Here is a 13,473-nt window from a genome sequence, read left to right as displayed (position 1 = left end):
GTTAAAAATATGATTTTTAAAATTCGTCGTAAGTTGAAGACTAGGTCTTTGAACCGAAATTGCTTTACCCGAGGGAGGGACGAGAACTTTTATTATCATTATTTTTAATCTTATTGAATTAAAGTATGCCAAAAACATTAAAAAAAACCCCAAAAATCTAAGCTTTTAAAACAATCACTTGAAAAAGACAAATTTTATAATTTTGTCGAGGGACGGACTAGGACATCGATCCGAAACGACCTCATCCTAAAACAAAGGAAAACAAAATTTTAAATTTATTTTATATTTGTTTTATAAGTTAAGGCTTATTAAAAAAAAAAAAAAAACGCCGCGACTCGCGGAGTTTAAAGAACAAAATCACCGCGACTCGCGGAAAGACCAAAACCCCGAAAAAAAAAAACGAGCTGAACAGCTCAGTTGCACACACCCACCCACTCCAAACTGCGCAAACACCCGAAAAACACACACCAAATTCGCAATTTTTGACCGTTTATCATCAAATCTTTTACTAAAATCATGTTGAGAAGGATGTTATCAAGGAATTACTCAAGAAAAACGGTAAATTTCTACACCTAAACACCATTTAATCCGAACATTAGTGTTCTTGAGCAATTTTTTCCTCAATTCAATTTTAATGCTTTTTAGTGTAATTATGCTTAAATTGCTTGTGTATTATGCTTGTATAACCTAGATTGATGCTATTTAACATGATTAGAAGCCTTAAACTTCAAATTTTGAGTAATATAGGGTTTGTGTTCTTGAGCAATTTGGGGCTTTTTAATATAAACAGGTTATGGCCGATTTTTGTCATGAATTGTTGCTAAATTAAGTAGTGTAACATGTTTAGGTAGTTAAATGATCCAAACTTTGAGCCTAAACATGATTTTGAGAATTAAAGTGGACCTTTTCAAGTCTAAAATTCATGAACTTGATTTTTGAGAAATAATGCCATTTGAAACTTGTTTAAATGCTAGTTATGATTATTTTGACATGTTATTTGAGTTGAATGCTTATGAACTTGGCGAACATTTTCGTATATGCTTATTTGAAAAAGTGTAGATTTGATAAAAATATGAAAATGAGCTTAAGTTTGATATAAATTGAACATGTCATTGTAATTATTTTGATTGATGATTTTGCTGACACTAATGCATATTTGGATGCACAAAAATTGTGTTTAATGTGTTTTGCAGACTGAAAGGGGTGAATCTTCATCCCAAGCTCGCAATGCTCCTGCTGAGAATACGGAACAACAGGAGGTGGATAACTACTACAAAAAAGATATACCTCATCCAGTCATGACATTTTCAGATATGCACTTGGAAGATTTGCACCCGAACTTGAGATTTGACAGACGTTGGATAGATTATCCAAAATACCAAAGGGGCTTGCATACTCTTCATTCTAAAGCTGTTGAAGTACCTAGGGTAATAGAATGGGCACCGTTAGAAGCTGTAGAATTAGCCGGGCCAATTAGGGAATTACTTACACAGAGGTATGGTAATTCTACTTTTAACGATTGGGTACGTTTATTCAACATGCGTAGACCTGTATATAAAGTATGATGTGAAGAATTATTGTGTGTAAAAGAAATAAATGATCGGGTAGTTAGTTTAACCGATCGATCTTTTATTAGATTTTTGTTAGGAGATTCGATGCGCCACATGTCTTTACTAGACATGGCTCAGGCTTTACGTATATATACGCCTGAGGAGTTAGCATCTGTCGATTGTAGAGGGTTGATACTAAATGGTAGAAAGATAGATGAAAATTTTGATACGCATGGTGTATGGAGTCAAATGACTAGCCATCACCGATTTAAAGGGGGAAATTACTCTTATTTGGATATAGATAGAGCAGAGTTAAGAGTAATTCATAGGTTTTTAGCTAATTCGATTACACAAAGAGGTAAGAATAAGGAAAAGGTAAATGAACAGGATTTGTTTTACCACATGCGTATTCGAGACCCACAAAGCGCTGTAAGTATACCGTATTGTGTGGGTTATTATTTATCAGCTATGGTTAGGGGGATGAGACCGCATAGCATAATAGGAGGTGGTATATTTATTACTTTGATTGCTGAATATCTCGGTGTAGATATAAGTCGGGGGGGGATTATTAGTCGAAGAACCAGAACCCCGCGATACAATAGGTTTAAATATATACCATGGTGCGAAGGTTTTGAAGAGGCGAAATAACGCCGCAGTACAATACCATGGTTGACATCCACAGGTTGAGAGAAACCAACAGCAAGGTAATGTGGGAGGGGGAAATGAAATGACAGAAATGCAAAGGTTTATAGCTTCACAAGAGTACGAAAATGCTAGACATCGAGCATTTGAAGATTGGCAAGTTCATCAAAACCAAATCATAGCTTATTGCCAACAAATAGGTAGAAACTATATTCCTACTCCATCGCCCGTATTTTCTCCCTGGTCTATAGAGATCCAACCGCCGTATCCTACGTATAACCCAGCCGAAGCATTTTATAACACATATGGTTATGCATGGAACCCCTACTGGTATCAGTATCATCCCTAGTCTACTTAGTTTTATTTATTTTATAATTTGTAATGTTGATACATTTAATACTTATGTTGGAATTGTATTAGTTTTTATAATTTACAAATTTTTATTTTTAGATTTTAATAATGTTTGAATGTGGGGTAATATACCAAACTTCAAAAATATGTATATATGTTTGCAGTTTATCTTATGTACATAACAGGGTAAAACAACGCATTTTCAAAGACTGGCATTAAGTTCAGCAAAAGCAACTAATTTTGATGACAAGATGCAAAATAAATGTGATATAACAACAAGACGGAATGAACAAATGATGTGCACCATTTATCATTCAACACAAACACAAATATGTTTGGAAACTTTGCTAAAATTTAATCATTTCTACGCTAATCACCCTCAATAATTTAAATTGTTACTGATTTCTTGCAAATGAGGGCATTGCAAGATCTTAAGTGTGGGAAGGGGTTAAATTCTTTCGGATTTTAAAATTTTTACTTTATACACTTGGTTACCATTAGAAATACTAGTAAAGTAGTAGTTGTATTAGAATCTAGTGCTCTCTGATAATAAAGAACAGCCCTAGTCTTATATACTGACTACCCAATTCTAGTAAAAATTTTTAAAATTTTCAATTAAATGAACTCAAAATCATGTTTATACATATTTATGAATGATAAAACTAGGTTTTAACACCGAAATTATTGTTACCTCGAAAAGGACGTAAATTGAGAAACAAACCAAAATGTTAAAATTCATTTAAAATGGAATAGAGGACAACAAAAAGGAAAATAAAAGCCACGTGTGGGAAAATTTACCAAGATATTTTAAACATATGTCACATATTTCTGTAACAAATAACTGAAAATACTTTTACTTTGGACTAAACTAAACTGTTTTACCCGATGAAAGAAAAGAAGAGATGGATCTACACGATGAATTAATTCCATCATTAAAAGGAAGTAAAGTCTTCCGAAAAAGAAACGCGCTTCTTGATTTAGGTCAGGAAGTTGTCGTCCAGACCAGCTGTAGGTTGACGAAAAATCTAGAAAAGTCATCACTATAATCAGCAGGAAATTCACGGACCTCAGCATAAAACAGGGTCGCCAAGTGGTCAGATTTATCCTAACCATGAGAATGATTTATCTCGTAAAATGGGGGGCACCGTGCAAATTAGCTTGATAAGACTAATAAATCAGATCCCCAGAAAGGATAATCTCCTTAAAAGATCAAAAATCAGCTTTTAAGCCTGACATTACTCAATCCTAGAGATTGGCCTTAAAGATTGAGAATTCAAACTCATGGAATTCAATGATATCTAAACTCGAGCTTGAACGAGAAAATATTTTGATCAAATTATAAACCGATTTGTTTTCTGAAAACCCATTTTCAATGCGTTCATTACCATTGAACGTAAAATCCTAGGAATTCACCTGGAATTCATTAGGTCATCTGAACCAAATCGGGTGTCAACCGTAAGAACGGTGGTTGCATAGCATGGTCGAAGACAGGACCTTGTGCCAGACCGAAAAATCATAAGGGTGAGCTTTACTATTGCTCCTACAAAGGATAGTAATTGCGTCCGACATGTTATAGACCATAATTAAAAGCATGTCAGGGGACATTGCCTTAACAGTTGCTTGTTCAACGCTTTCCTTTATAACCGGATGGTAGTTTATCGAAAGGTAATATACGGAGCAAGTATACTGGACGTGTTGCTTTCCTAATACAAGGTTAGCAAGTGGGTGACACAAAATCGCAAGTTTTGAGCTAAAATTTTCAAATCTGAAACCCACCAAACCCACAAAAATATTTTGCAAACACCGGTGAAGGGTTATTCCGGAAAACTTATCTAGGGTAAAAGCTAGATTAAAATTTTCAAAAGAATGTTTTCATAAAGATCCAATTTCCTTAATGGATCTAAATTTTATAGTCATGTGGGACTGTAAACCACATCGTTACTACCATTGTTAATACCGCCGTAAAGAAATCACTAATGTACAAAGTGTGAAGAATAAAGAAGTGATTCTAGTATTTCAAGACTATATTGCTTGAGGACAAGCAACGCTCAAGTGTGGGAATATTTGATAATGCTAAAAACGAACATATATTTCATAGCATTATTCCTCAAGAAAGACAAGCTTTTAGTTGCAATTGTTCTATTTACAAGTGATATTCGTTTAAATAATAAAAGGTGAAGACAAAAGATAGATTCGATGAATTGAAGACTCAAACGACCAAAAAGCTCAAAAGTACAAAATACAATCAATGAGGTTCCAATTATTGATAAGAAACGTCTCAAAATTACAAGAGTACAAGATTCAAAACGCAAAGTACAAGATATTAAATTATTCGCAAGGACGTTCGAAAATCCGGAACCAGGACCAGAGTCAACTCTCAACGCTCGACGCAACGGACTAAAAATTACAAGTCAACTATGCACATAAATATAATATAATATTTAAATAATTACTAAAATTATTTATATATTATATTTATTTATATAATCGTCGGCAAACAAAGAGCCAAAGTTGAGTGAGCTGTAAAATGGAACTCCGCGATAATGCTAAAAACGAACATATATTTCATAGCATTATTCCTCAAGAAAGACAAGCTTTTAGTTGCAATTTTTCTATTTACAAGTGATATTCGTTTAAATAATAAAAGGTGAAGACAAAAGATAGATTCGACGAATTGAAGACGCAAACGACCAAAAAGCTCAAAAGTACAAAATACAATCAATGAGGTTCCAATTATTGATAAGAAACGTCTCAAAATTACAAGAGTACAAGATTCAAAACGCAAAGTACAAGATATTAAATTATTCGCAAGGATGTTCGAAAATCCGGAACCGGGACCAGAGTCAACTCTCAACGCTCGACGCAACGGACTAAAAATTACAAGTCAACTATGCACATAAATATAATATAATATTTAAATAATTACTAAAATTATTTATATATTATATTTATTTATATAATCGTCGGCAAACAAAGAGCCAAAGTTGAGTGAGCTGTAAAATGGAACTCCGCGACTTGCGGAGTTCGAAGACCAAATGGGCCGCGACTCGCGGAGCCCCCAATTTTGAAACAGCCTATAAAAGCAACGCAGTTCGACGAGTAAAAAGATACATAATCTATCTCTCTCTCAATATATACGTAAATATATATATATATAATTTATATTTTAATTTTAATTTTAATTTTAAATCCTAATAATAAGGGTATGTTAGCGAATGTTGTAAGGGTGTAAGTCAAAATTCTGTCCGTGTAACGCTACGCTATTTTTAATCATTGTAAGTTATGTTCAACCTTTTTACATTAATGTCTCGTAGCTAAGTTATTATTATGCTTATTTAATCCGAAGTAATCATGATGTTGGGCTAATTACTAAAATTGGTTAATTGGGCTTTGTACCATAATTGGGGTTTGGACAAAAGAACGACACTTGTGGAAATTAGACTATGGGCTATTAATGGGCTTTATATTTGTTTAACTAAATGACAGTTTATTAATTTTAATATAAAGATTTACAATTGGACGTCCCTATAAATAACCATATACACTCGATCGGACACGATGGGCGGGGTATTTATATGTACGAATAATCGTTCATTTAACCGGACACGGGAATGAATTAATAGTCTATGGAATTATTAAAACAGGGGTGAAATTATGTACAAGGACACTTGGCATAATTGATAATAAAGTATTAAAACCTTGCGTTACACTCAGTCGACATCCTGGTGTAATTATTAAATAAAGTATTAAAATCTTGTTACAGTTTAAGTCCCCAATTAGTTGGAATATTTGACTTCGGGTATAAGGATTATTTGACGAGGACACTCGCACTTTATATTTATGACTGATGGACTGTTATGGACAAAAACCAGACGGACATATTAAATAATCCAGGACAAAGGACAATTAACCCATTGGCATAAAACTAAAATCAACACGTCAAACATCATGATTACGGAAGTTTAAATAAGCATAATTCTTTTATTTCATATTTAATTTCCTTTATTTTATATTTAATTGCACTTCTAATTATCGCACTTTTATTTATTTTTATTATATTTAATTGCAATTTTAATTATCGTACTTTTTAATTATCGCAAGTTTATTTTATCGCACTTTTATTTATCGCAATTTCATTATCGTTATTTACTTTACGCTTTAAATTAAGTTTTTTATTTATTTAATATTTTACATTTTGTTTTAACTGCGACTAAAGTTTTAAAATCGACAAACCGGTCATTAAATGGTAAAAACCCCCCTTTTAAAATAATAATATTACTTATATATATATTCGTATTTTTATAAATTAAACTAATATAGCGTTAAGCTTTGATTAAAAGATTTTCCCTGTGGAACGAACCGGACTTACTAAAAACTACACTACTGTACGATTAGGTACACTGCCTATAAGTGTTGTAGCAAGGTTTAAGTATATCCATTCAATAAATAAATATCTTGTGTAAAATTGTATCGTATTTAATAGTATTTCCTGCTAAAATTTAAGCTATTTTATATACACCTCGCATAATATCATATACACACATACACACACTAGTGAAATGACCCGTGGAACCACGAGTTTGTTTAAACGAAACAGTTTAATTATATGTTTTAAGTATTAAGTGAACGTAAATGCTAAAGTCATTTAGTTTAATGACCGTTAGAACCACAGAGTCCGACTAAGAAACTCGTCAGCTGAACATTTCATCAAACACCTAAAATGCATATTAAACAATTCACATCCAATCATAAGAGATAATATTGTTTGTCATTTTATTTTAAAAGTTTAAATTAAAATATAAATTTAGAATTGATTTTCTTCTGCCTAGCTTTTATACATTCTCGTACTCAATTCAAAATAATTAAATAAAATAATTCAAAATTAATTAAATAAAATAATTATATATATATATATATATATATATATATATATATATATTAAAAAGATTCAGAGAGAGCTTTTGATTGAAAAAAAACCTATAGAATCATATGTTTTTTCATTTAAATAAAAAATTGAGACTTGAAATTAAAAGTAAAATGTCAAAAATACCCCTGAGCGTAAGTAGGCTCTCCGAGTTCTCATATATATATATATATATATATATATATATATATATATATATATATATATATATATATATATATATATATATATATATTTAATCAAGAGAGAAACACTTTTTTGGGGGGAGGGGGGAAGTAATTTTTTTATTATTTTCGAATTTGTTTTTCAGGTATCAAGATCACATGAAAATATAAACATTTAAAAACTACACTTTGTGATGAATGTTATTATTTTAGCGGAAAAACGCTCGAAAAAAAATGAAAACATGCATCATGAGTAATATTATTCTTATGATTTTTTTAGGGTTTAAAAAATAGGGTTTAGAAATTATGGTTTAGCTATTAGGGTTTAGAAATTATGGTTTAGATTGAATTTTTAACACGAACGGTTTAGAGTCTAGGGTTTAGGATTTAAGATTTAGGGACTAAACCCAAAACTCTAAATCGGGCTAAATTTTGGAAAAAAAAACTTCATATAAGATGAAAGAAAACAATGTTTCAAAAGAATAAAATTACTCATGATGATTGTTATCAATTATTTCTTCGATTGATTTCCCGCCTAAATAATAACATTCATCACAAAGTGTATTTTTCAATTTTCATATTTTCACCTAAACTTGATGTCTAAAAAAAAAAATTCCGAAAAAAACTGTAGTGACCCGAACTTTTTCATGTTTATATAAATTAAATGAAATTGATATTTATATGATTAAGTGTTTCCAACATGTTAAGCAATCAAACTTGTTTAAGACTTGATTAATTGAAATAGGTTTTATATAGACAATTGACCACCCAAGTTGACCGGTGATTCACGAACGTTAAAACTTGTAAAAACTATATGATGTCATATATATGGATATATATAGTTAACATGGTATTATGATAAGTAAACATATCATTAAGTATATTAACAATGAACTACATATGTAAAAACAAGACTACTAACTTAATGATTTCGAAACGAGACATATATGTAACGATTATCGTTGTAATGACATTTAATTTTATATATATCATATTAAGATATATTAATATATCATAATATCATGATAATGTAATAATTTAACATCTCATTTGATATAATAAACAATGGGTTAACAACACTTGACAGGATCGTTAACCTAAAGGCTTCAAAACAACATTTTCATGTAACGACTAACGATGACTTAACGACTCAGTTAAAATGTATATACATGTAGTGTTTTAATATGTATTTATATACTTTTGAAAGACTTTAAGATACTTATCAAAATACTTCTACTTAACAAAAATGCTTACAATTACATCCTCGTTCAGTTTCATCAACAATTCTACTCGTATGCACCCGTATTCGTACTCGTACAATACACAGCTTTTAGATGTATGTACTATTGGTATATACACTCCAATGATCAGCTCTTAGCAGCCCATGTGAGTCACCTAATACTTGTGGGAACCATACTTTGGCAACTAGCATGAAATATCTCATAAAATTACAAAAATATTAGTAATCATTCATGACTTATTTACATGTAAACAAAATTACACATCCTTTATATATAATCCATATACCAACGACCAAAAACACCTACAAACACTTTCATTCATCAAATTGATTTCTCTCAAGTTCTATCTTCAAGTTGTAAGTGTTCTTCATAAATTCTATAAGTTCTAGTTTCATAAAATGAAAAATACTTTCAAGTTTGCTAGCTTACTTCCAATCTTGTAAAGTGATCATCCAACCTCAAGAAATATTTCTTATTTACGGTAAGATATCTTTCTAATACAAGGTAATACTCATATTCAAACTTTGATTCAATTTCTATAACTATAACAATCTTATTTCGAGTGGAAATCTTACTTGAACTTATTTTCGTGTCATGATTCTGCTTCAAGAACTTTCAAGCCATCCAAGGATCCTTTGAAGCTAGATATATTTTTCTCATTTCCAGTGGGTTTATCCACAAAACCTGAGGTAGTAATGATGTTCATAACATCATTCGATTCATATATATAAAACTACCTTATTCGACGGTTTAAACTTGTAATCACTAGAACATAGTTTAGTTAATTCTAAACTTAATCGCAAACAAAAGTTAATCCTTCTAACTTAACTTTTAAAGTCAACTAAACACATTTTCTATATCCATATGATATGCTAACTTAATGATTTAAAACCTGAAAACACGAAAAACACTGTAAAACTGGTTATACGCCGTCGTAGTAACACCGCAGGCTGTTTTGGGTTAGTTAATTAAAAACTATGATAAACTTTGATTTAAAAGTTGTTCTTCTGGGAAAATGATTTTTCTTATGAACATGAAACTATATCCAAAAATCATGATTAAACTCAAAATGGAAGTATGTTTTTCAAAATGGTCATCTAAACGTCGTTTCTTTAGACTGAAATGACTACCTTTACAAAAACGACTTGTAACCTGTATTTCCGACTATAAACTTATACTTTTTCTGTATAGATTCATAAAATTAAGTTCAATATGAAACCATAGCAATTGGATTCACTCAAAACGGATTTAAAACGAAGAAGTTATGGGTAAAACAAGATTGGATATTTTTACTTGTTGTAGCTACGTGAAAATTGGTAACAAATCTATACAAATCATATCCTAGCTAACTTATATTGTATTATACATGTATTCTAATATATTATGTAATCTTGGGATACCATAGACACGTATGCAAATGTTTTGACATATCATATCGACCTATCTATATATATTATTTGGAACAACCATAGACACTCTATATGCAGTAATGTTGGAGTTAGCTATACAGGGTTGAGGTTGATTCCAAAAATATATATACTTTGAGTTGTGATCTAGCCTGAGACGTGTATACACTGGGTCGTGGATTGGGTTAAGATAATATATATCAATTTATTTCTGTACATCTAACTATGGACAACTAGTTGTAGGTTACTAACGAGGACAGCTGACTGAAAATATTTAAAACATTAAAACGTATTAAAAAATGTTGTAAATATATTTTGAACATACTTTGATATATATGTACATATTTTTTATAGGTTCGTGAATCGACCAGTGGCCAAGTCTTACTTTCCGACGAAGTAAAAATCTGTGAAAGTGAGTTATAGTCCCACTTTTAAAATCTAATATTTTGGGATGAGAATACATGTAGCTTTATAAATGTTTCACAAAATAGACACAAGTACGCAAAACTACATTCTATGGTTGGATTACTAAACCGAATATCGCCCTTCAAGTCTGGTAGCCTAAGAATTAAGGAAATGGCCCCTAATTGACGCGAATCCTAAAGATAGATCTATTGGGCTTAACAACCCCCATTCAGGTTATGGATGGTTTAGTACTTCGAGATTATTATACAGACGAGAGGTTCTGTTTTAGGGATATTCTATGCATTAAGTTAACGTCGGTTACCAGGTGTTCAACATATGAATGATTTTTATCTCTATGCAGTTTGCGAAATGCCTGATAAGAGATGTGTTATAAAAATGAAATCTTGTGGTCTATTATTATGATTTAATAATATGTAGGTTAAACCTATAACTCACCAACAATTTTGTTGACGTTTTAAGCATGTTTATTCTCAGGTGATTATTAAGAGCTTCCGCTGTTGCATACTAAATTAAGGACAAGATTTGGAGTTCATGCTTGTATAATATTGTTTAAAAACTGCATTCGAAGACTTATGTTGATGTGTAATATTACTGTAAACTATTATGTAATGGCGTCGTAATATTTTAAAGGTTATGGTTTGTTTTAAAATCGAATGCAGTGTTTGAAAAACATCTCATAGAGAGGTCAAAACCTCGCGACGAAATCAATTAATATGGAACGTTTATAATCAATATGAACGGGACATTTCAGTTGGTATCCGAGCGTTGGTCTTAGAGAACCAGAAATTTGCATTAGTGTGTCTTATCGAGTTTGTTAGGATACATTAGTGAGTCTGGACTTCGACCGTTTTTTCTTTAAAAATGATTGCTTAACACTTTTGTTGGAAATTATATATTATTAACATGTAAATATTATGTGATATATTAACCTCTTAATGTGTTTGATATTGTGTGATAGATGTCTACCACTAGTACAAATCCCATTGATTCACCTAATAATAATGAAGAGTCGAATATATTTTGGGAAGATTCACAAATTCCCGAAGAGGAACCGGAAGAGGAGGAACCGGAAGAGGAGGAACCAGAAGAGGAGGAATCAGAAGAGGAGGAACCAGAAGAAGAAGAGGTTCTGGAAGAAGAAATATTGATACCTATAGTAAATCGATTAAATAAAAGAAAATCCTCAAACAACGGACCAAAGTTAATAATGGTCAATGGTGTTTCCGTCGAGGAAACAAAATATTGGGAAGATTATCAATTTTCCGATGAATCGGATCCCGATGAGGATTCCGATGATGTTATAGATATTACCTCGACCCAATTTAATAAAGCGAAAGAAAATAATAAGGGAAAAGGTATAAAAATAGAGAAACCTGATTTCAACCCCGATGAACTTTATATGTATCGGCAACATCCGTATTTTCTAAAATGTAACAATGACCCGGGAACCTCTAAACCACCAGGTTTTTCTAAACCATTGTGGAAAACGACAGCTCGTATTAGGGGAGCATCATATATCCCTAAGAAATTAGCAAAACGAACCAAGTCTGAAGAAGAAGAAACGAGTGAGTCGGATTAAAGAGTTGTAATCATGTTGTGTAATATATGTAATATAGTATGCTTGTACTTTTATGTTCTATGTAAAAATTGCTTGTATTGTTTGTTAATTATCTTTTACGAATCTAATCCTTGTCTATTTTACAGTATAAAAACAAAATGGACGTTAAGGGTAGGCAAGCAAATATTTTAGAAGACCTATCAGAGGATATGATTGAGGAAATCTTGTCTAGAGTCAGTCAGAATTCATCAGCACATTTAGTTATGGAGAAATTAACTTGTCAAACATTTGAAAGACTTTCCAGAAATGCCTTAGTTTATAAAAGGCTTTCCTTTAATAGGTGGGGTATATCACATTGGGGAGACCGTAAGTTACGCCGTGTTTTCTTTAAAGCGTTAAATGCGGGGAACCCAAATGCAATTTTATGCTACGGGTTAAGAACCTATTTTGACTCAACATATCCCAACATAGGATTTCGTGAGTTAGAAAGAGCTTCTAACATGCAATATAAAGAAGCATGTTATGCTTATGGGTTAATAATGTTCACTTCTCATTAAATTGAGAAAAAGAACATTGGGTTGCAACTTTTAAATAAAATATTCCCACAAGTGATGGACTCGGTAGTTGAGATGAGAAACAAGGTTTTTAGCTTATTATGGGGCTGTTGGACATTACGAAACCCTCGTCCTTTTGACGACATTACAACATGCTTTCTTGTCAACGGTCACAACGGTTATGTTCCACAAGACCAAGGATGGAAAGTAGTCATAGTAAAACCAGAATGCATGACTTGTTTCTGGACGTATGAATTACGTGTCTTTATTGCCTTTGTTGAACGACTTGCGTATTAATAAGAATTGTCTTCGCAACTGTTTTGTATCAGAGTTTTTATGTGCTATATTTCATGCTATATGTAAAATAGCGGTATTGTAAGTTTGCAATATATTGTATAACAGTTTGAATGTGAAATATTATTATAATCAATTTTCATATAGAATTGTAGTAGTTAAATTGTATGTTAGCTACTAAGTATGAACTTAACTGGTAGGTATTAGTATTACCCGAATTAAAACTTATAAAACGCTAATATGAAGAAAAAGCTTTTATAAATGAGTTCATATTATGCTACGGAATACTATTGACTACTCTTAATATTCTATATGATTAACTTAATTCTTTTGGCTATTTTTGAAGGAAATGGCACCGACTAC

Source organism: Rutidosis leptorrhynchoides, chromosome 4 (genome assembly GCF_046630445.1).
Source record: "Rutidosis leptorrhynchoides isolate AG116_Rl617_1_P2 chromosome 4, CSIRO_AGI_Rlap_v1, whole genome shotgun sequence".
NCBI lineage: Eukaryota > Viridiplantae > Streptophyta > Magnoliopsida > Asterales > Asteraceae > Rutidosis > Rutidosis leptorrhynchoides.
Note: the sequence above shows the minus strand (reverse complement) of the source record.